The 24,752-nt window shown below is 48.9% G+C and overlaps 1 long non-coding RNA gene across 3 annotated transcripts in view; it reads right to left on the bottom strand.

The window, feature by feature from the left end:
• LOC309610271 overlaps positions 1-24,247 on the bottom strand; it is a 156,176-nt gene extending 131,929 nt beyond the window's left edge. For all 3 annotated transcript variants that reach the window (XR_014233809.1, XR_014233810.1, XR_014233811.1), the window contains exon 1: positions 1-24,247. This is a non-coding gene — a long non-coding RNA (uncharacterized lncRNA).
• Positions 24,248-24,752: the final 505 nt, after the last annotated feature.

Raw genomic sequence — 24,752 nt, forward strand, 5'->3', positions numbered from 1 at the left:
ATGTGTATTTAGCTGTGAACACGGAGAGAACTCGGACGTTTGCTATCTCTTTCCAGCACCTTCTGCACTCTTGACGGGTCTGTGCCTCTTCTTGCCTTCCACAACTGGAGGAGAAAAGACTGACGGGTGCTGGAGCTCTGGGGCAGCCTGGAACTGGACTGTCAGCGGCTCCCAAGGACGGGTTCCCAGGGATGCGCCCCGCGCCGGCGCCGGAGTCCCTGGCAGCTCGCAGCAGCTCACGTGCCGCAGTGGGACCTTGCGGCTCAAGGCCCTGAGGCAGCCTCCCTCCCTCGTAGGCGGCTCAGCCCTCACCCTTCACTTCCCTCCGGGCCTCTACCTGCCTAAACACACAGCCGGAGCCTGCCACTCCACCCCCGCCCGCGGGCCAGAAAACAAGCAGGAACCGCCGTCCGCCGCGCCTCCCTAGGACCCGGGACCCGGATAGCAACCGGCTAAGCGGCGCTGCGATTGGCTGGCCCGACTAAGCTGCGCTGCGGTTGGCTGCGCCGGGCTAAGCGGCGCCACGATTGGCTGGCCCGTCTAAGCGGAGCCGCGATTGGCTGGCCCGGCTTAGCAGCGCGGCGCTCGCCCAATCGTGGGCCGGGCCGGGCCGGGCCGGGCCGGGCAGCTGCGGGGCCTGGCGGCGGGGCCGTGGGGAGCGGGGTTTGACATGCCTGTGGTATTTGCTCAGAGGGGCATGACCACTTTGGGCAAGTCTTTAAATGTGAGTCAGCTTTCGGCCGATCCCTGGGAAAAATTCCTTCGGTGTTGTCAGGCAGGGTTCGCTCGCTGCAGCTTTTTTTTTTTTTTTAAACAATTCAAAAGGGATAATCCCACTGAATGGGAAAAGGCCTTCGGACCCGGTCCCCAGCTTCCCGAACAGGGGCCGCGGGCGGTGCTGGGGGACCAGGCACCCCAACCCGGGCGGGCGCCCCCGACATGCCGGGCCCAGGGGATGATTGTCAGCAGGATCGGGGCACCTTCCTCCCCTCCCTGCGCCCCCAGCCCGGTCTCCAGCGGGGCACATACTGGGGGGGGGGGGCGCGGTACGAACAGCGCCCCCTGGAGTTGTGCAGGCGTCTCCCGCCGCGTGGGAAATGCCTGGCCCACCCCTTCCCGGTCCTCCCTTAGCTGCCGCTCGCCCATCGCACTGTGGGTCCAGTACTGAAGCCCGCACTTTGTAGCTCTGGGATCATGGCTGATCTCTTCACCTCTCTAAGCTTCAGTTTCCGCATCCGCAGAGTCAGAGGCAGCGGTCCAGAAAGTGAACTAGTCCGGGAGAGGGGCCACTTGGGGTGCTCTCCTAGCTTGGGTTCCCCAACTGCAAGGGCAAGTCGTTCTGCACTCCGGGCCTCATTTTCCACATCTGTAAGATGAGGGAGTTGTTCTAGAAGAGTCCTTAAGGGGCGTTCCAGTTCTATGAGGGTAGTTGCATCAGGCCATCCCTGTAACCCCCTCGGGGAGCCTGTGCGCTTCGGGTGGACGCGGCCCTGGGGCTCGCCCACCGGCTCCAGCGCGACTCCAGGATGCTCCCCTAGTCTGCCCAGCTTTCCTTGCCCGTGTGTCATCTCAGAGACTCGCAGCAGACAGGGTTGGGAGCAGAGAGGGGAAAAAAGACCAAAAAAGGCCAAGGGCTGAGGGAAATGAGCAGAAACTGGAGGGATTTATGTGCAATTTGATTTTAAATGAACATCTTGTGCAAAAGAAGAGGCAGCTTGGCACGAGTTACTGGTGAGTTCATAGCTTAGGCACTCTTGGTCATAGGGATATGATACTGTGAAGATCAACTTAGCTCATGTGGCAGCAGATTTTAAGAAGGTTGACCAGAGGGAGGCTGTAGAGTCTCTGCCTGGGAATCTTTCAAAGATCTGGTAGGCACCACACTGCTTCCTTGAGGGGCTTTGAAATGCAGGCTGTGTAAAACTGTGAGAGCCCTCTGAATCCACGGGAACAGGGGAGCTCTGGGCACCCATGTGTGTGAAGCAGGTTTGATAAAAGAGCATCCCATTCAGCTGCTAACTCAGGGATGTGACCTCGGGCAAGTCTCTTGCCTGCCTTTTGACTTGCTGTGGGAAGAGGGATAAGGCTAATTGACCTCTGAAAGTTCCCTCCAGCTCTGACACCCCATAATGAGATGGAATAATGTGTGGATAATTGCTCTGAAAACAACAGAGCACTGGGGGGTCTTTAATTGCTCTGAAAACAACAGAGCACTGGGGGGTCTTTCGGTTAAACTCTGCAACTAGTTGTAAATCAGGGCCTCTACTGCCTACCATCTGAGGCGGCCACAGGGCCTTTGTTTGGCATCAGGGTTTGCTGCAGCCGGTGAATCAGTATTTATTCCGTTCCTCACGTCAGCGCCTTCGCCAGTGTTCTCACTCTGCCTTGGTTTCTCCACCTCCCCTTGCCTTTTCCAACCTCCTGTGACGCCCATGGATTGCGTTGTGCCTTTACCAAGCTTGGATTCCCTGTCAGTCTGAAGGAAGAGAAACTAGAACCAGATTGGTTTGTCACCACTAATTTTGACCATGCCTCTTCCTCCTAATCTGACCTTCCCATTCTCCTGGTGGTTCTGAGCATCGTGGAGATGGTGGTGGGGCAAGAGGTAGGTTGAAGATAAAGAAGGAAGAAGGCAAGGGCCAATCATAAAGGAAAGAAAAGACCAAAAGTGGTATTTTTTTCTTTTAAAATTATTTCTACCAATTCAAAAATAGAAAAGGCCAGCTCAGCTATGATAAGGAGGGTCAGATGATCACTAAATGCTAAGCAAAAAGGGAATTCCTCAAGACCGTGGGAACCTAGTGGAGAGTTTGGCTCTGCTTGGGCAGGTCAAGGTAGTCTTCAGAGGAGGTGACATCTGGGATAGTTCTTAAGGATGGAGAGGAATTTTCCCTGCAGCGAGAAGCACATCTATGCTGAGGGTAGGGCACGAGCAAGGCAGAGAGATGGAAGAGTGCACATCTCCCCTCTCTCTAGGTGGGCTTGAGTCACCTAGGAGAGGCAGGTGCCAGGTGTGTTGGGAGCATAGGGTGCTTGGGTGAAGATGGCAGAACTGAAATGGAAGATAGAGACCATTTAAATGGTCTTACCTGTCGTGTTAAAGAATTTGGGCTTTATTTGGGAGGAAATGGAGAGGAATTGCAGGCTTTTGAATCAGTAGGCAAGATCAATGGTGAAGAACATAGTTCAAAGGTCAGGTTATACAGTGAAATTCAGGTCATGAACAACTTAAAAATGGAATGGATAAGTATAGAATGAAATAGAAAATATCAAAGAACATGCACGTAGTAAGTACTGGTTCGCGAAGTATATGTCTGTGTGTATGATTGTGTGTGTGTCCTGGGTCACGATATAAAAGTTACTTATTACTGTCAGTTATGATCTTAAAAGTCTGAACTCCATTGGATTTGCAGCCCCTCCAGGGGGGTGGGCTGGAGGGCAGAGACACAGGAAGTTCTTGCAAACAACAGACGACCTGCATTCTCTCCCACTTCAAGTTCGTGAGAAGGAAGTTGCTTAACTTTTGAAGACAGTTAGCTGATCTCTTCCAAGGCCTCCTCTGCAGAGGAAAGGTGATTACATTTGCCCTGCATGACGGAGGGGGCTATTGAAGTATTTGGTAGCCTGCTGCATTGGCAGGACACCTGCCTGACAGAGCACGTAACACGGCCAGGAGTTGGAATTCGGTTCCTTCCAATCTCTGCCCCAGACCCTCATGATCCTGGTACAAATCATGATGCTGTGACTAAAACCATGGTGTTCTTCCATTCTTCCAATGAAACATGATGCACTTACTGCAGCCATCAGTGGGGGCCAGTAGATGTGTACGGTTCCCTGATATGGTGTGATTGGTATCGGGGTACCAGTTCAGTGAAGATGGGAGACAGACGTCATCCCCCACTCATGAGTAATGGCCTTATGTTTAAAGCACTGAAGAAGATGACTTCATAATGTCTGTGGTCGGTAATACCAGTGTCTTAACAGACCTGAGTGTAGGGGAGCCCTGTGGGGATAATGTATGTCAACTGAAAAAAATGCACAACCTAAAAGTTGAGAATTATGTTTTATTTGGCAGACAAAACTGAGGACTTAAGCCCGGGCCACAGCATCTCAGGTCACACCGAGGGACCGCTCTGAAGAGGTAAGGGAAGAACCAGGATCTATACGGGTTTTTGCGACAAAGACTGGGTAGCTGGAACATCAAAAGATTATTGTTAATTAAAGAAAAACCAGACATCTCAAGTTAAGGAATTCAGCGCTTTTCTATGCAAAACTCTGGGCTCATTGAAGTCATTCCTTTGGTATGCACTTCAGCTATCTGGGGCCGGTATCCTGTTCTTTCCCACCGTGAGTCCTCTCAGGGTGCACGGTCGGGGGGGGGGCTGCAGGGGCTGAGGCTTGGTGGTGGGCATCCTGTTTCCATCCTGGGCTCCGTCAGGGCCCACCGTCAGGGGCAGCTGTAACGTGTTGGCTTGGTGGCTGCAACATCCTTGGTTTACTGATACGGCGGCACCGTTTTTCATTCACATGTAGTTTCCCATCTATGCAGTCATAGGACATCTCCCTTCTGCTGGCCTCACAAAAACCAGAGCTGCTGCCACCATAGGCCCTAGGACATACTCATTGCTTTAAGACTGGTTCTCAGGGTCTACGTTTGTCCTACCTCGGGCAGCCTTACATGCAACAGGGTTTTGTTACTTTCCAGAGTTCAGCCACGTGGAGAATGTAGCTCCCTTGCTGTAATGCAACATGGTCCAGTCTGTTTCTTTATAAGGTGACTGACACTGCCTGTGACGACACGCAGTGCACACCCACGCCCTCCTCTCCCTACCCCAACCAAACCCTATGGTACAGATACCAGCCCATTTATGTAGCTCCAGACGTACAGCTTCCTGGTGACAACTTCAGGGCAAACATACCCATGCCTCTCTTGGACTCCATAAATCTGCATATCCTTCCTATCCGAGCTGGGATTTTTCCAGTTCCTTGGTCCCTTGTTCCTGACTGGTACCAAATTTGCAATAGCAAAACCAACCAATCATAGTCTGAACACCACTCTGTGCCATGCCCTATACTGGACACTTTATATACTCAGCAAAAATCCAGGAGATATTATTATCTCTCTTTTACAGATAGAGCACCAAAACTTGGATATTGTTAAATATTTTCACATCTAGCGAATGATCAAGCTGAGTCTCAAAACCAAGTTTCTTTAGATGGTAACCCATGCTTTGACCCCCGAGATATACTGCATCTCCTGATTCCTTTCAAAACCATCCTTCCCCAAGAGCTGGGAATACCTTCTCTCTCTCGGCCCATTCTATCTTAGAAAAAGCAGGAAAACTCACTTACTTCCTTAAGATAGAAGGTCTAAGTGGAATTTAGTCTTGCCCTGGGACTCATACAGAAGAAGAATTTCCAAAAGTTGTATGTTCAGACTTCTGCCTTTTTATGGAGTTCCCTGGTTGTGAAAAAAAAGGATTGTTCTCAGCGTCAGATAGAAGAGAGGGAAGGAAAGTACCCCAAATTACACAGTTCCTGATCTAAATAAGCTTGAACTCTGAGCCGACCTTTTCTTCAGCACTTATTCATTCCTTATTCACAGCTTTGCCCTCCATCCCTACCTTCCTCTGGACATCACTATTGTGTCAGAAACACCGATCAGTCATTCCAAAAATATTGGAGTGAGTCTATACTAACCATCTTTGGTGTGCATAACCCTACTCTTGGCATGGAAGTAATTATCCAAGGCTTAAGCACCAGCCGCTCGACGTGCAGGAAAAAGATCAGAGGTGGCTAGATGCATAAAGAGCATATGATGTAGGAAAGGTGTCACAACTGCCAGGTTGGAAAACAGACCATCCTTTTCACCAGCCTGACATAACAATGCTTTCCCTTTTGTCCCTTTGCTTGGAACAGAGAATAATAGAATTTCCTGAGTTGGAAAGGTTCTTGTGGGTCACCGAATCCAGCCCTTCCCACCTGATGCAGGAATGTGCACCGTCACTTCCCTTCTATCGCTCAGCCGACCTCTCCTGGAACACTAACTGCTAACTGCTGTTTTACATGGACTACTTACTCTGTCTGGGGAAAGCTTTCATGTTTGGAAATGGCAGTCATTCTCTAGCAAGCTTGATCTGATTCCCCAATTCTGCCACTCGTGAGTCCTCTTTCTACACCTTGGGGTGATAAAAGTCCTAATCATAATAATCCTTCAAATATTTGAAGGCAGGGATGATGGCATTCTTAGCCTTCTCTTCCTCATGCCCAGTCTGTGCCAGTTTTGCAATCGTGTTGCTACTCTCTGTAATGTCAATTTCACGTGTAGGGCAGATTCTAGTAAATGTGTGAATCCTGAGCTTTGACCATGTGCCAACTCCCTTCAAAGACATGATCTCATTCAATTCTGCATCCAGCCTCTGAGATAAGAACACTTTACCTTTTATAGAGGAGGGAATTGTAGCTCATGAGGTTAGGGGTTTAGGCCAAGGCCATATAGTTAGAAGTTGACAGAAGTGGCCCATTCACCTGAGCCTTTTGCCAAACACATGTGCATTAATTTTTTTCCTTGATATACGAGTTTCACCAGGGCAAGGGTGGTACAAGACATCCAAGATACAGGCCTTCTTATCCTTAGCTAAATAGAAATACTGAGAAGAGGTGATGTCTTTCTGAAATCTCAAGTCTGACTCAGTAGAGCCCCTTTCTCCCTCTCCTTCTCTCCCACCTGATTCTGGCTGTGGATTGTAACAAGGCACGGGGCCACCTCTCCATTTTGGCAGATAGAGGAACGGAGCAGAGAGGTTGATACTTTCTGTCCATATTAACTCAGGGACCCTGTCGAAATCAGAATTGAATCTCCAACTCTCAAAGACAGTTTTCTGTACGCATACACAGAAAGGGCTAATTTCACGTGTGTATGCCCAGAGTGGAGAATATTGGAGACATTTGCCACTTTTCCATAATATTTTTGGAATACAGGAGCCCTCTGGTGGCCAAAACAGCGGGACGGTGTCCTTGGGAAAGGCTGTCTGAGATCTCCTGCCAGGGCTCCTCTAAGTCATCTCTGGCTTCATTTTAAGGTCACTCCCTTTGCCATTTAGCCTTTTTCTTCCTATGTTCATGGAGGGTCATTTGCTTTTTTTGCACATTCTCCTTTCTTTTTTCCCCGTCAAGTTCCTCTCCGCACCTTCCCCTCCAGCCCCAGCTGTCGCCCCCGATCCCCCTGGAATCTCTCCTTCCTGCGGTCTTTGGCCTCAGAGGACCCTTTCTGAAATCTGGCCAGTTCCCCTGTGGCAGGTGCCGATCGACAGCTGCTGCCTCTGCTGCTGCTTCAGTCGTGTGGAATTCAAATCCCTTGTGGGTGTTCAGAGCCTGCAGATGGATTAACTAATGATGCCTGTTCATCAACGAACATTTGCAGCCTCCCGTTAAGCTCACGGGGGATGCTGATCGTCACCCAGGACCCAGCTTTCTTAGAAGAGCAGATGACTTTCCTCTCCCTTAAGCCCGAGGAGCTGACCGCACATCACCTGGTCCCCGGGGTGGGCCAACTATCCAAAGCTCGGCCATTCCAAGTTTCTGTGTTCAGCTCTCTGTGGCGCAGAAGTCTGCTTTCCTCTTATAGTTTGCACGGAATGGCCTGGCTTCTGGAAGTCCTTGCCAAGCTGATACCAACCAGGGTTCTCGGCCTTCTCCAATCAATAGAAATTGACTAGGTGCCAGACAAGAAATTCAGGCAAGGCTTTATTGGGGTCCCTGCTGCAGCAGGGGGGAGTGAAAAGGAGTAATAAGTCCCCTTGCTCACTCCCCAAGGTGCGGGTCAGCAGGCTGGGTCCTTCTATGGGTGAGGGTGTCGGGCCAGAGGGGTGGATTAGGGGGCTTGCTCACCTCTCCGGTAGCGTTGTGTGCAGGGGGCATGCGCAGTACCCTGCTTTGGCTCCCAACGCCTTGTGTTTGCTCCCAACTCTTCAGAAGTGGCAGTTGGGTTATTTTGGTCTTTCTGTGTCTTGTTGTCCATAATTTGGCCCAACTGCACACGCACGCAGTTATTTTTAGTCCCTCATAGTTTCTTTGTATTCTGTTGCTGGAGGAGACGTTTATCCAGGTGCAAGCACTGCAGCAAAGGGTCCCAGGTCCCAGGTCCCAGCCTTAGGACTGTGTCTCAACACATCAGCAAATAAAGACCCACAAAATAGCCATTCTATATGTGGATAATTGAGAATTGACCATCGATCCAGAGGCAGATAGTGGTGGCTTCAGTGGACAACAATGAACCACATAAGGGGAAAGGACGCTAAGATAGGACGAGGCAGAGATTTTGGTTAAGATTTTCAACACAGCCTTGCTGGTTTTTCGTGTAATAAGGGGATGGGGCAGTATAACACTTAGGAAGCACATTGGAGTCTTGGGGAAAAAGAGCTCCTTTAAAATGAGCTGGTGACTATGACTTTACGATGCTTAACTATTAGTGGCTTAATCATAGGGCAATGATATTGGCCAGTTCATGACCCTCACTCTGGACACAGTCAGAAAAGCCCTCCAGAGGATCCAGGATCTGCCACAGGAGGGTGGCCAGGGTTGAATGTAGGAGCAGTTTTTCTGGGCTTGTATGAAGGTGAAGCAAGAGGAGGGCTCTGGGAGGGTCATGACGTTTGGAAAGCTGCAGCTCTCTATAATCTGCAGAGGAAATGGCTAGAGAGGGTGGAGAGGGATACAGAGGGCATAGTTAATCTGGTCCAGCTCAATGAGGGATGGTGCGGTAGCGACAAAATGCAGCTAAGTTTCTGCTTCTACTCCCTCCAAGGCAAGCAAGAGTGGCCATTGGATGAAGCAGGCTGAACTGAGGCTCCCGGGGATGAGGGGTAGGACAACACTGGAGATTGCTCCCTGCAGGCTGCAGAATTCTCTTCTCTCTCGATTTTAAGACAGTGTAGATAATTCTTTTTAAAAGCCTGCAGGTGTAGATGGGTGGAGCCCTTCCTCCAGGAGGCATGGGCTGGCCCCTGGGGGTGCTCTAGAATGCTCTCCAAACCTGGCATTCTGGAACCTCCTCAGGCTTCCCGTTTCCTGGCATTTTATGGATGTTTGAAGTGCATGATGTCTAGGGGTTGGGGGTGAAAGGGTGATGCTGAAGCGTGTGCAAAATCTGTCGTCTGGACCCAGTGCCTCTCAACAGGCTGCCTCCTTGCCCTCTATCACTGCCCAACAAACCACAGCTACTCTCCCATCTCTCCGTTCTGACACGACTTACAGGATTTGCTAGCATGTCATCATTCCACCAAGAACCCTTGCAGTACAGCAGCACGTGGTTGACTGCATTCCCCTTGGTCAAGTGTATGTGCTCGGACCACGGCATCCTTTCTAACAGCGCTGCCGGCGTGGATGCGTTCAGCCCTCTGTCCTCACACGAGACTTTGGGCAAAGGGCCTGGGCCAGGTCTATGAATTGTGCTTTGTTTAGCAGCTCCCTCCAAAGACAGGCGCTCAATCAATTACTTGTTATCGTGACCCTGATGTCACAGTGAAAAGTGCACTGGACTGGAAGTCAGAAGCTCTGGTGGAGTCCCTGCCTGCCGCCCATGAGCCGGCGGACCTTGAATCAAGTCTCACTTTGCTTCTCCAGTCTCCAGGTTATTCAAGGAGGAGATTTGGACCAGATCACCTTGAAGGGTACCTATAGCTCCGAAATCTTCTGCTTCCGTAGGGGTGCCCCCCTCCAGAACACTGTGAGCTCCTCAGGGACAGGGGAGAACCTCAGCTGCAGGGTTCCTGGCATGACCAGCCCTTGAAGGTGGTGGTGGAGGGGTGGGAGGTAGATCCCACCCACCCAGTCACCTTCCAGGAGGAAGCTAATGATGCTTTAGGAGTAAGAGGCACTAGGAGAGGCTGGAGGGATTGCCACCTCTTGTTCGCACGCCTACCGTGCACCCCGTTCTTAAACTCCCTCCATCAGGAGATGCTGGGAGCCAAACACCAGGCCAGATCCGGAAGAGCAGGACCCAGAGGGCAGCCCATCAGCCTCACACTGCAAACCGGAAGTTGGGGCTGAGCTGTCAAGACCTGTAGAAAAATGCTCCCCGCCCCACTAGGCATTGGGAGAGCTCTGCTTCCTCATGACAGGCCGAGATTTCGGCTTTTCTATGGAAATGCTCATGTAAATGGAAAGAATAGGCGAGAAAGTTCGGGCATGGAGCCGAGGCTTTCGTAAAGGGTAAGATTCCTCAGCTGTCATAAATATCAGTGGGAGGGGAAACAGGTGGTGAATCCCTGCCTTCCTTACACAAATATTTTAAGTGGATCATAAACCCCCTCTGTTCTCCCAACCAGTAAGTCCTTGCAATGTTTTCGTGCTTGCAGCTTAGAATGCCAGGAATTTTTTTCCCCAAATCAAGCTGGTGCATCACTCTGCTAAGTGACTGCTGGTGTTTGGGGTAAATAGACTTCGGTTCGAGGAGGAGGGCTTGGGTCCTAATTCCCTCACTTTGATAACTGATGAAGAGGCTGGCCCGACCTCCTGGGCTTGATGGACTTATGGGTTGTTGGTGGAAACGTGTCTTGTTTCCTTGCCGATACCCAAGCCCTAGCACACAGGAGTTATGTTTGCCAGACAGGCGGGGTGGGAAGTCGTGGCAGCAGCTCTGGGCGAAACCAGGAGGATGTGATGGGGCCAACTGAGAGAGGGCGTTGCTGGTTTCTGATGAGGGGGTGTGTGTCAGGGGAGCAGAACCTGGGGGAAGCCTTTTCCTGGAGAGGCAAATGAGGTCCAAAGGGGGATCCCACGACCTCTTCAGAGGAGGAAAATGCTCTGAGAAGTAAAAAGAGGTATAAAGCGAGGAGACATTATCTGAGGGTCTTTTGAAGTCATCAGATCTTGTCGAGAGAGAGGCAGGTGGTAAAGCTCATTATGTGAGCATGAGATGATTCTGCTCACACCAAGGCAGAGGGGAGAGAAAATCTAGAACTTAAAACTGCAAGGTCTCTTAGAGGTCTCTGGGTACTTTATTTTATCCATAGTAGCTTGTATCTACTACAAACTACTCTGTATAAAATTTTAAAAAGCAACAAGGATATATTGTACACCACAGGGAAATATAGCCATTATTTTGTAATAACTTTAAATAGAGTATCATCTATAAAATACTGAATCACTGTGTTGTACACCTAAAACTAATATAATATTGTCAATCAACTATACTTCAATAAACAAATATTTTTTGCATTTTAAAAAAAACAGTTCTCTCGGGCCAGAGCTTTCATTTCATAAACCAGGGCTTATTCCAGGAGTAACTGAGAGGACTTTTTCTAGGACAGGGCATGTTTAGTACAGACTTGAGTGGGAATACCAGCACCTCAGATACTAACTGTGACCTTGGAGGATGAGAATGCCTACGTCTTGGGGCTCTTGAGAGAACTGAATGAGGAAATGTATGTGAAAGCCCCCAAAACTTGGTGTGTGCCTAACAGATCCCACCTGACGGATGATCACAGCTCCTTCGTTGTGACTGTGACCCTCTTGACTGAGAGTCTGTACTCTCTCGAGAGTCAGTGAACAAAGGGTAACTGAGTTGCTGCTGTCTGCCAGGCGCACTGCTGTTCTATTATAGGCATTTCATTAATTACTAAGATCATATTAGTCTAATGAATCTTTGTGAAACCATTAGCCATCGTGCTGATAAACAAATAATAACAGCGGTGGTGGTAGCAGTGGTAACAATGACTGCTCTAGATATTGCACATGAAATGAGGCCAGGAAGAAGGAGAAGTGCTTTGGGGACCTAGCCCTCGAGTTGACTCCAGTTTTTGTTTTTGGTTTTTTAAAAATATTTATTTATTTATTTGGCTGCGCCAGGTCTTCGTTGCGGCATGCAGGATCTTTAGTTGCGGCATGCGGGCTCTTAGTTGTGGCATGCGGGATCTAGTTCCCTGACCAGGGATCGAACCCGGGCCCCCTGCATTGGGAGTGGGGAGTCTTTTTTTTTTTTTTTAATTAATTAATTAATTTAGTTAGTTAGTTTTGGCTGCGTTGGGTCTTCGTTGCTGTGCGTGGGCTTTCTCTAGTTGCGGTGAGCGGGGGCTCCTCTTTGTTGTGGTGCGCGGGCTTCTCATTGCAGTGGCTTCTCTTGTTGTGGAGCATGGGCTCTAGGCACGCAGGCTTCAGTAGCTGTGGCACATGGGCTCAGTAGTTGTGGCTTGCGGGCTCTAGAGCGCAGGCTCAGTAGTTGTTGCGCACTGGCTTAGTTACTCCGTGGCATGTGGGATCTTCCCGGGCCAGGGCTCGAACCCGTGTCCCCTGCATTGGCAGGCGGATTCTTAACCACTGCGCCACCAGGGAAGCCCAGGAGTGGGGAGTCTTAACCACTGGACCACCAGAGAAGTTCCAACTCCAGTTTTTAGTTGCAAGGGATCTGAAGAATGGGAACTCTCCGTGTCACTCATTCACTGGGCAAACATTTATTGAGCGCCTACTATGTGCCAGTCGCTTTCCTAGGAACTGGCGACATAGCGGTCAACAAAAGCAAGATTCTTTCCTGAAGTGGAGATTACATTCTGGCGGAGGCAATAAACAGAGAAGGAAATAGATCTGTTGTGAGGTAGGGGTAAGAAGTAGGAACATAAATGGATCAGGGCCAGGGGACGGAATAGTCGGAGGGATTGCTGCCTAGTGAGGGGCTCTCTCTTGGAGGAGGTGACAACCGAGTAGAGGCCCGGATGGGGCGGGAGATGGTCATGTGATCACCATGGCATGGGGGCAGGGGTGGGTTCCAGGCCAAGGGAGGTGCTCTGAGGTGGAACCACAAGGAGGCCACGTGTCTGGAATGTGGCTTGATCCCTGGCTAAAGGTGAATGTTCTGTTCCTGCCTGGTTGCAGGAAAATGAGTGATTCACTGCTGAGAGGCTCTTCTCTGGAGAACTTAGGGACAGGCCTGGGGCAGGGCAAGGCCCACAGTGGAGATGCAGGCCAGAGGGACCACGCATCTTGGGACTTTCCAAGAGATGAGAAGAGGCCGTGAGGACTGCCCGTGACTTAGCAGGGAGTCTGAGAAACGGCCTCGTGTGTCAGAACACAGAGCCGCGTGGCTCTGGCTCAGTCCGGGGTCTGTCACCGTCCGGTGTCCGAGGCAGTTTTGATGGAGGAAAAGCAAAGCCAGTATCAGCTTCAGAGAACTGGGAAGCTTTCCCCAACTCCCCACTTTTCCACTGAACTATTCGGGATCATCAGATATGACTTCCCAGTTGCCTTTAAAGTCTTTTATATTTCCCAATAGCATCATCTCTTAAAGTAGACCCATGAGGGCAGGGGCCCTGTCCAATCACAGAATTCCCCTGGGAAACGAAGCACGAGCACAGACGTGACACACAGTGGGGCTGGATGACCCTGCTCTTGCTTATCTAATAAAGTTCCACGAGCTTACTTCCTTCTCACCTCATAAAAGTCCCGTCTTCTTGTTTGTTCCCCATTTTATCTCACTCAAGCTTCAACAGTTACCCTGGAAGGTAACCTATAGGTTTGTGAAGGCAGAATATTTTCACCAGTTCCAGTCCTTTGGGACTTTGCAAACTTGTCTCTATTCGCAGCCTTCTCTCTACCACTGATGAATCCTTCCAGATCCATGGCATAGTGACAAGAGCACAGGGGCCGGGGGCACTGTTTCTAACCTTTACTAGCCGTGCACCCTTGTAACCCAACCTCTGGGAGCCCAGGTTTCGTGCCTGCATTTTATAGGGTGCTGTCCTAGATGTTAGGAAGACCCGGTCAGTATTATACCCGTTCTGTAAAGCCTAAAGTGTACACTGAGGTTGCAATCATACCAGCGACATTCTCCCACCAACCTCCTCCTGATCGTTTGAACTGTCTCTTCCTGAACTTCCTGCCTCTGGAATTTTAATTTTTTTTAGTGGACAAGTGAACACTGCATTTGTCCAAAGGATAAATATTTTCCCCCTTGATTCTGACCTTACCTTTCCTCCTCTCCTCCCTTCCCTTTGGGAATCCTTGGAGCCCACTGGGTCAATGGCTTCAGGGAATAATCTATAATGATCCCTAGGTTTTTCCCAAGGACATAAATATTCAGAGCCCATTTCCCTGTCATTCAAATAATTTCAACTCAGTACACGTGGCGTGAGCTTCCAGTCTGGGTTGTGTATTATAACTGGAGGCCGTGAGGAGTTAAAGGTGAATAAGGGGACATCACAGAGCACAGGTCGAACGGGAGTGATGGATGCACACATCACGGGGAGACCTTGCACAATAAAGCAGGTGAACCTCCACCAGAGCAAAGTGCTGGGGGACCCAGAGGCCTGAGCCATCAAAACCGGCCGAGGGGATTAGGGTCCCCTCCTCAAGCTGGCCACTTCTCTTGCTGGGCCATTGCCTGTGTCTCTTCTGTACTCATTTGCAGCCTGATAAAGGCTGATGGAACAGGGCAGGGGCCTTTCTTACCCTATGGGGAGAGGGTTCTATGGGGAAAGGGTACCCCATCCTGAGAGCAAGAGCCCCTGAACCAGTGGAAGGAAGACCAGGAGGGAGGGGCGGGGAGGTCAGATCAGGGCTTGGAGAAAGAAACGAACTTGGCCTGGCAGGAATCTGTCCTGTCCCAGGACCGCTTGGGGTTTTACACCAGGGCCTGGACTGTGCCACTCTGCTTACACCAGCCCTGGCAGGAGGCTCCAACGCCCCGCGAGTGAAAGGAGCCTGGACCCGTCATTAAGACTGTCCAGCCGGGCTCTCTGTCCTTTGTCAGGCCCGGGAGGCTCCGTATCATTACTCCAGAGCACTGGCTCCCCTCCGCCTCATTACGCAGTACATTAGCTGTGGGAACTAAACCCATTACAGAAAGGAGGGGGGGAGTATTGGCACACGGGGAAAGAAGCCTTCTCAGATCCAGCTAACAACTTGTGCCTATTAACTAAAGAAGATCATTAGAAAACTCCCATCTCCTCCTCTCCTCTCCCCTGCATCCCCCCAACTCCCCATCATTTGCCACGTCAGACATGGAGGGGGAGGGGAGGAGAGAGAGAGAGAGAAAGCAAGGCTCACACTCAAAGATGGGGCGTTTTGGCTCGGTGGAGACACTGACCAAGATAAATTAAGTCCCACTTCATGACTATTCTCTATCCCCCCCACAACAAAACAGACCGGGGGTAAGCATTTCTTTTTTCTTTCCTTGTGATGAGAACTTTTTTTTTTTTTTTGCCACACCACATGCATGATCTTAGTTCCCTGACCAGGGATCAAACCCACGCCCCCTGCAGTGGAAGCCCGGAGTCCTAACCACTGGACCACCAGGGAAGTCCCGAGAACTTTTAATATTTACTGCCTCTAGCAACTTTCAAAGTCACAATACAGTATTATTACTCTAGTCACCATACTGTACATTACATCCCCTTTGTGTTTAGTTTCTCTGTGGAGAAATAAGCTTCAGTAAGTAATAGCCCAATGTGCTTGTCCACAGCAAATGAGGATTTTAATTTAAGGAGAATTCTTTGGTTTTGTTTTTGTGTTTTGTTTTACGTGTTTTATTGCAGTTTAGTTGATTTACAATATTGTGTTAGCTTCAGGTGTACAGCAAAATGGTTCAGTTATACATATATGTATCTATCTAGTCTTTTTCAGGTTCTTTTCCCTTATAGGTTATTACAAAATATTAAGTATAGTTCCCTGTGCTCTACAGTAGGTCCTTGTTGCTGGAATGCTTTTATTTCTACTATTCGGTAATGTAAATACCAGGGCTGGAAAGTCATTTTGAGATTCATCAATTTAAACCTGTTTCTGCAGATGAGGACACCAGAGCCCAGAGAGAGTAAGTGACGTGTCCCATCCCTGACGAGAGCTGCGCATGAGTTGTTTGCAAACCTGGGGTTCTTTCCTTTCCGACAAGCTTCCTCCTGTTTGCTTATCTTCTCTTTCAATTTTTCTCCCTCCTTCCCAGCTAGGGGTTTGAGAATATCCTCCAAGAAATCCATTAAAGCACCTTGGATATCAGGCCACACGGGATTTGGACCATCAGCTGTGGCCTTGCCACTTGCTCTTCCTCTCCCCCATGTTAAAAAACAAAACAAAAGACCAACAACAACCCCCAAACCCTCTACGTAATACGGTTCGTGCCGCTGGTCTCAGGGCAAAGGTCCACCTGAGCTTTCTCTGTGTTTCCCAACTGAAGCAGAAGCAAGCTCACGGCCCCGTTGCTACCTGGACGCCTCCTCTGGCGCCCTTTCTAGTTCCCGCGGCAGCCCCTAGCCAGACATGGAGCTGATGAATGTGCCTTCGAGTGTACGTGCACTTTTCCCCCTCCGAATGTTCCAGCTCAGTCTGAAACCGCTCAATGAAAGAGGGGACTGTGGAGAGGACAAGCCATGCGTGGCTGTCCCCTGGCCTCCTTGGATCACTGGAGGAAAAGCATATCAGGAGAATGTCAGAAACCCCACCACCCTAGTAATGTGGGATACTGAGAAAAGATATTTTTCTCCTTAAATCGGAGCCCTTTTTAATTTGTGTGCATGTGTGTGCGTGTGTGCATGCGTGTGTGTGTGTGTTCACTGTACTCTGCAAAATGGTCTGATTAGCATTTCCTTTTCAGTTGGTCCTTCTCTATCCCAGCTGCACCAATTGTGGTCAAGAAAACAGAATTGGTGCAGCAGCCATTCAGGAAAGCAGCTGAAAGGGAAAGAGTGGGGAAAAGACAAGGGGTGAGTTTTCTTACAGCTTGAAGAAACTCTTCCAATAAAAAAGACAGAGAAGAGATGAAATGAGATATTTGGAGGGAGTAGACAAAACGATGCCAAAGATTCAGGAACCTGAATTAAATGATACAAGCGGGGAAAGGTGACTCCAACTAACAATGGGAAATAAATGAAAAAAAAAAAAAACATGTAGAAAAATGCAAAAAAAATTCTTTTTTTCAGAACAATGGGACAGAAGAGGCTGGTGTTTTGAGAAATGAAAAAATAGAGATGGAAATTTGCTTATTTCCTTTCCCTGTTTTTTTTTAAATTAATGCTTCTTTTAACATATCCTTTTCTAATAGAGGGAAATGAAATTGTCTGGCCTTCAGCCCCAAAAGAGAGGCGGCTTCTTGCCCTTGAGTGACTTAATGCAGCAGAGTTAGGGTTGATCTAACCATCCTTGCTTTGGGACGGGATCTGGATTCTTGTTTCCTAAGTTTCCCCCTTGATCTTGAGCACACTTCCTTCTTCTCAGTTGCCTTCTTCTTCCCTCTAACATTACTGGGATGTTGGGAGAAGTAATCTGAGATCAGCAGAGTGAAGGCTCTGGAGAAAGTGTAAACCATGTTCATAATGATGATTCTTGGGATCCTTTTTAAAAGATCACATGCAAAACCTTGCTGTGACAGCTCATTTTTATATGCTTATACCTCACCCTTCAAAATCACCTAATAGGGACTGAAATATCTCCAGCTGGCTCTCAGCCCCAAGGAGGTTGTTCTTGGAAAGTGTGATCTCCTATTGTCCATTTTCAAACTTGAAAGAGATACAGGGGTGTGTACTTTACAGGGAAGAGTCGGTACCACAGTTCACATCGGGAGGAAGCCGCCAGCAGTTAGGAAGTGACTTGGGGGGATGGACTGGACCATCCCCCTCTGGTCATGATCACAACCCAAAGCAAGTGAGAGGTCTCTGTGGGATCTCACAATAGCCCTAAGCCTCTCTTAGGGTCCAGGTCACCCAACCCAGGGTATCAGTACTGAAGAGTTTAAGACCTTGAGTCAAACAGACCTGTGTATGAATTTCAGCTCTACCACTTACTGGCTAAGCAAACTTGAGCAAGTTACTGCCTTCTCTAACTGGCTTCAGTTTAAAACTGGGGATACATTATTTGCTACAGAGAATGGCTGGGAGGATTGTAAAAATGCATGCTAACTACCTACCTTGCAATAAGTTTTCAATAAATTCTAGGAATATTACATGATAGACCAGGAGATGGGAAATCCGGTGTTGAAATACACATGAGTCCAAAGCTGGCTCTGTCACTTTCCAGCTCTGTGAGCCAGGATAAGTTAATTAACCTGTCAATGCGTTGGTCTCCTCATCCATAAAATGTGGGTAAAAATATCTACCTCATTACGTGGGCTAAATTAGATAATTTGTATAAAGCGTATAAGCCATATCAGGCAGATAATACATGGTGATGATAATTTTTATGTTTATTTCCTAAGACTTTGGTGTTCTCCCTGCCACCAACCATGTATGCGATCTTTAAGATGTTATGGAGTTTTCAAAGACCTTCGTTTCCCTATCTATAAAATAGGAGTAGAGCTAGATCTCTTTCTCCATTCCAACACTGTGATTACATAAACTTTCTATTTTTATGAGTTTTCTGTTTCAAAAATGCCTATTAAGTAGAGAATTGCATTTCCAGAGCTGTTCCCAGGTGATGTTCTTCCCATTTTATAGCTGTAGATGTAGACTCTAAGGCTTAAAGAGATTAAATAATTTACCCAAGATCACAGAACCCGTATGTGGTGCAAGCAGGGCCACGCCTCAGTCTCCTGGGCTCCAACATCAAGGCTTTCCTCTGCCGGACAACGTGACCTCTAGGAAACAAGTCACAGTAATTTCTCTGTGCCAATGAGTGGACCACACAAGAGGGTCCAGGCTCGCTTCCCATATAAGGCAGCGCATTTGTTACCTCGGGTCCAAAGGGGTCTCTAGAAGCCACTTACCCCTTCACCTGCCCCGAGGAACCTTCCCCAACCTGCCGCAGCTAACCTCCCCCGTCTCGGCACCCTGCGACCACCGGGGTTTGTTCGAACTGAGAATGTGCTGTAAGTGTAAAGCACGCACCAGATTTTAAAGACTTAGTATTAAGAAAAGGTCTAATAGCACATTCATAATTTGTATGTTGATGACATGTTGAAATGATTATATTTTAGAAATTTGGGTTAAATAAAATATTATTAAAATCAATTCCACCTCTTATTCCTTTTCACGTTTCATGTGGCAACTAGACTATTTAAAATTAAGTACGTGGCTGACATCTGTAGCTCACATGATATTTCTAGGGTCTGGAATGAAACCACCAGCGTTTGAGACTCCGCTTTGCCACATCCTCCCGGTGTGACCTTGGGCAAGTTCCTGAATCCCCGTGGGCTTCCATTTCCCCATCTGGGAAATGGGGATAAGAATAAGACCTACCTCGTAAGGTTATTGTGAGCATTTAATGACTTAAATTTCCTCTCTTGGAAGGCGTTCCACTTCCTCTCCACCTCTTCGGGATCTGCGTCTTCCAAAACAGCACGGTTTCTTGGAACTCCTGGGACTTTAGATGGTCCTTGACTTTCTTGCCTTATTAGCTGACAATTTCAGTGCGCGTGCCTGAAGTAGCATTCGAAGCGGTCTGTGAGTTCCTTGAAATCAGGTCCTATGTTTTTATCTTAGTATTTCCCTTCCTGTCAAGTCTCCCGTGGACCTAACCTAGGGCCCGGTCAAAGCGGTGTTGCATAAATGCTTATTAATGGATTAGTTGATTAATATGCCTGCCCTGCCCCCATGCCAGGAAGTTGGCAGTGCTTAAAAGGAAGTGATGGCCTTTCCTCTGGTCATTCGCAAGCCATCTCTCTTGGTTATTTTCTCCAGCACGGAACAACCCCATCTCTTTCATTCCAATTGCCCTGCCACTTCTTAGGCTTTCAGAATGGATGGTGGCTTTTTTTTTTTTTTTTTCAGCATGTGAATATTAAGATCAGCTGTCATTTGAAGGCTTGAAGGAAGTGGCTGGGTTCATTAAATTCTAATTGCGCTGATGGGTAGGCAAGATAGTTGCTTTGATTCAGGGAGCTCTCCCTTGGCTATTTCTGTGGTTCTGGTGGTGGTGGAGAGGGATGCTGAGAGCAATGGTTACTGACGTGGTGTTGAAGGGAGTTCAGAAGCACCACTGCTCACCACCCTCCGCAAGCTCCATCTTCACGTCTGCCGAGCATCGCAAGTCTGTCATTACCCTTCCTGGGAACTTACCCAGGAGGGGAAACGTTCACTAGCTTTGGATCTCACTCAAAGTTCAGGGAACATGTCTTCCGGGGAAATCAAATCCCCCCAAGCAACATACCTTTGAGGGAAAGGATCCTGGTTTTGATTTCTCTCTAACAATCTGGACTGATCTGGAAATTGCACCACTAACGGCCTTTTCTTTTGAATTAAACATGACATCCCTTGGAAACACCCTTCAAATGCTCCTTGACATTTAGGAGATGGCAGCCTAGTGAGTCCTGAGCCCTTAGTATGGAATCATATGGAGATATTGAAGCTGCACGATGCTAGAAGGAGAGGGGGATGTAAAAGGTGCTGGGGAGGAACGTGAGGGGCACCACGGGAAAATTCTGCCACGTTTTCCCAAGGCCAGTCCGAGAGTAGAATCTAGGTGAGCCAGGAAGTGTCTGACTGACAGGTGTAGGAGACGCTGCGTTGCACTGCTCAGATCTCCCTTCTGGACCGAAGGATTTACTCCCCTCCCCGGCGGGGATGCACTTGGCTCACAGCACTCAGCTCTCAGCTGTCTCCGGAATTGCCCTTGCTGAACAGAGATGCCTCCTCCATGGACAGATCCCCTTCCCAAGGCAGCCTGGGCAGTAAGGGTACAAAGACATGGCCCCGTGACTCAGCCTGAGACACCTCTGGGGGCACGTCCCCTGTAACTGATGGACCAGCCGAGGCCTTTGGGACTGCATTGCGGCCCAGCCCACCCTCTGGTCCTACCTGCTTTCTTCTCTTCCCCCGTAGGTGGTGATCCAATGAGCACTTCCCAATAAATATCCTTCACGCTAATCTTCATTTCAGAATCTGCTTCCTGGGAAGTCTGACCTACAACAGGTGGCCCCCCTCTTGGCAGCCAGGTGACTGCGTGTCGGCCTCTAACACCCTTACTACCCATCCACTGCCAGACAGCTTGCAGAATCTGCCTCTTCTCTTGCTCTTGGCTCCCTGTGTGGGTAGCTCTGACATCACGTCTGCAGCTCCATGCACTAACTTTTTGAGTTCAGTCTGCGTCTTAACAGATAAGCATGCGCTGCTGGCATCTCCCGAGGTCTCTCACTCCATGTCAGCTGGGACCCCCCGGAGGGAGAGAACTGCGTCTCCTATGCTCGTCGTACCTCCCCACCAAACTCAGTTTCAGACTCATTTCTCTTTGGGGGAATAATTAGTGCTGCCTGTCAAGCCTGGCTTCCAGAAGCCTCTGGGACTTAGTGCTGCCCTGAGCCCATCACCAAAGCAAAATGTCATAGACTCTGGCTGTCAGTTCCTGAGGACATTTCGTCCACTTCTCACTGGAACAGGAGTCGTCCTAGGCATCCCTGAAAGGTAATTGGACTTTAGCTGGCTTTTTAATCAAGAACGCTCAAGATGTCAGCTCGGCTCACTGCCAAGCACGGGTCCTGACCCAAGCCTGGCACCTTAGCATCTGTTGTGAATCCCAAACAGAGCAGCCTAGAAGGGCTGAGTCCACTGACAAGGGCACTCAGGCAGCCAAACGGTAAGATGGAATTATAATAAAAGGCCAAGCACAATGTATTTTGGTTTGCTCAGTGACGCACGCTGAAAATGCACATCTAAATCCCACGTAGCCTCGCCAATGTGGAATGATCCTCCCCGGGGCCAGCTAGGCATCTTCTGCTTAAACCTGCAAGTCCAGCAGCAGTCATGCTTATTCTTTAGACTGAAAGCGTCTCTCCAGACTCCCTGGCCACCCCTCCTGGTGCCTTTCCACCCAGACAGACAGGTAGGAAGTCCCTTCAGTTCTCCGATCAAAATTCTCCTGGTTTCCGCAACACCTGTCCTCCAGGAGGGGCAGGGAAGAGCGTATCCTTCATTCCTCACAGACTTGCCCGCACTTGACTGTCAGTCCTTCCAGGGAAGTGGCTTCTCTGGTGGGTGCCTGTGTGTCCACGGCACCCTTCCCCAGGGCCAAGTGCCAAGTGACGAAAGTGTCAGGGCTTTTGAAATTGTCAGAGAAACTGATTTCCTTGTCAAGTCTCGTCCTGTACAGTTGGAGGGCCAGATTCTACTTTCGTGTCAGCTGCCACGCAGATCAAAGGCTGCTGACAAGGGGCTGAAGCGTTGGTGCCTGGCCTGCTTCAACCTTTCCTCGGCCCAGCACGGGGAAGGCTCCTGGCTTTCGGCTTCCTTGAACTCTCTTATCAATCCTCCTTTGTGGGCCAACAGATGAAGGGCCTGGGAAATCGTTTTGAGGGACATAACTCAGAGAGAGCATTCTTAAATTGCAACACGAGGCCCTTTTCTGGTGCAGTGAACTCCATCAGATGGAAGTCCCAAATAGCCATCTTTTTAAAATTTATAAGTCTCTCTGGAGGATTTTCTTTTCTTTTTTAAAAATTTTATTTATTTTTGGCTGCATTGGGTCTTCGTTGCTGGGCGCCGGCTTTCTCTAGATGCAACGGGCAGGGACTACTCTTTGTTGCCGTGAGCGGGCTTCTCATTGCGGTGGCTTCTCTTGTCACGGAACATGGGCTCTAGGTGCGCGGACTTCAGTAGTTGTGGCACACGCAGGCTCAGTAGTTGTGGCTCACGGGCTCTAGAGCGCAGTCTCAGTAGTTGTGGCGCACGGGCTTAGTTGCTCCGCGGCATGTGGGATCTTCCTGGACCAGGACTCGAGCCCGTGTCCCCTGCATTGGCAGGCGGATTCTTAACCACTGCACCACCAGGGAAGTCCCTGGATGATTCTCTTGGTAGATGCTTTAATAGTTACTAAATCTCCCAAAGGTTGGTTATTAAAAAACTGAAAGTCTCCAGTATAGCTACCCTGCCATTCATTATTACTGTTGTCTTTGTTATTAGTTTAACAAAGTATTAATAACATTTATGGTTGGAGTCAAGTGCAGAAAAAATTTGCAGAAGGAGGGAGGCCAGAGGAAAGAGGAGACAAAGATGGGGGTGGGCAGAGTCAACCATGCCTTGGGAAATGCAGGTGTATTAGGAGTCCAGAACTGGGGGCTGGGCTTCAGCGGCAGCATCAGAGGAGGTGAGATACCAGTCCTGGGGAAGAATCTCCATCCACGGATCCCGCAGAACAAGAGTGAGTCTTCCCTCTGCTTATTGTTGGGTAGGACACAAAAGAGATGACTTCTGAAGCCCCTTCACGTTTATCCTAAGACCATGAGGTAAGTGAGTGATGGACAGGTTCACGTTATCAGTAACCCCAGATGTATCTGAAGGTATTTCAAAGTCAAGGTTAAGACAGGGGATGGGATGCAGATGAGCAGTTGTAGAAAGCATCCAAGTGCCCCAGGAAGGAGGCATGACAGTCAACTGAGAGTGTGGAGCGTGGTACCCGGAGCGTGTACTTCTGGACCCAACAGGGACCACTGCTGGCTTCTTAATTCGAGCTTTCTCTTCAGTCTTTTGGCCCGTGCTAAGCAACATCCCTTGATTGCCCTCTCCTTTATACCTACTTCTCCTCCCAGATACCCCCAATTTTTCTGACTGGTCACTGGCCATCTGCAGGACTCAACTAAACCAGACAGGGGAGATTCTCAGCCTTTTCTTTGAAACTACATTCAGGTGCTACTGGAGACACCAAAGTCTCAAAAATGAAAAAAGAAAATATCTCCAGCTGAGACTGAGCACAGCATTGACACACTTAGCCCAGAAAGCTTCCTTTTTTACCTAGCTTGGCTGTTGGGAGCTGTCAGATCCCAAGACCAGGGAGACTTACTCCTCTGGGTGGCCATTCCTTCCTGCCCATTCTCAACTCATTCTCCTCCACAGCACTTACAAGAGTGTACTTTCCCAGTCTGTTTAGGTCTTGAGTCTTAGCAAGAGGTTGGATGGTAAAATTGTATAGAGAGGAGTCCCACATTATCTTAATCTGTTTGGTTTCTGAATTTCAGGTAACAAGCTGTGAGAATCCAGACAGCATGGTGTGATCCAAAAATTTATCTGAATCTCTTAAGTTCTCGAGTTTAGGCAGCAAAGTTTACTTGTACCTTTATTTATTTCCATAAAAGTGTCTCTCGCTTGACAGTGGGTTTCTTGAGGGCAGACCACCAGATTTCTCTTTGTTTCTGCCTGGCACATCATGTACTAAGTACTTGATAAATAAATCAAATTATACAAAAAAAGTAGAAAACACTGGTTAGACATTGGGATGGGTAAACTGGATCAGATAGGATTGGACACTAGAGCATGAAAAGCACATTGAAAAGATTCAGAACATGAAATGAAGTTCTCAGTCCCGGTTGTCTATTAGAATCATCCAGAGAGCTTTTAAAACACACTCTTGGGGGCTTCCCTGGTGGCGCAGTGGTTGAGAATCTGCCTGCCAATGCGGGGGACACGGGTTCGAGCCCTGGTCTGGGAAGATCCCACGTGCCGTGGAGCAGCTGGGCCCGTGAGCCACAATTACTGAGCCTGCGCGTCTGGAGCCTGTGCTCCGCAACTAGAGAGGCCGCGATAGTGAGAAGCCCGCGCACTGCGATGAAGAGTGGCCCCCGCTTGCCACAACTAGAGAAAGCCCTCGCACAGAAACGAAGACCCAACACAGTCATAAATAATAAAAATAAATAAATTTTTTTTAAAAAGCCCTAATTACCATAAAGAACAAGAAAAAAAAAAAAAAAAAAACACACTCTTGGTTGGGCTCCATCCTGGACCAATTAAATCAGAATGGAGGTTTTGAAAATGGGACTCCAAGGTTGAGAACTACTGATTTAACCTAATTTGCTAAGCCCCATGGTGTGCCTCCCCTACTGGCACTAAGTTTAGCCTCTGCCAGTTGACACG

This window comes from Balaenoptera borealis (genome assembly GCF_965194805.1).
Source record: "Balaenoptera borealis genome assembly, chromosome: 13".
NCBI classification, from domain to species: Eukaryota; Metazoa; Chordata; class Mammalia; order Artiodactyla; family Balaenopteridae; genus Balaenoptera; species Balaenoptera borealis.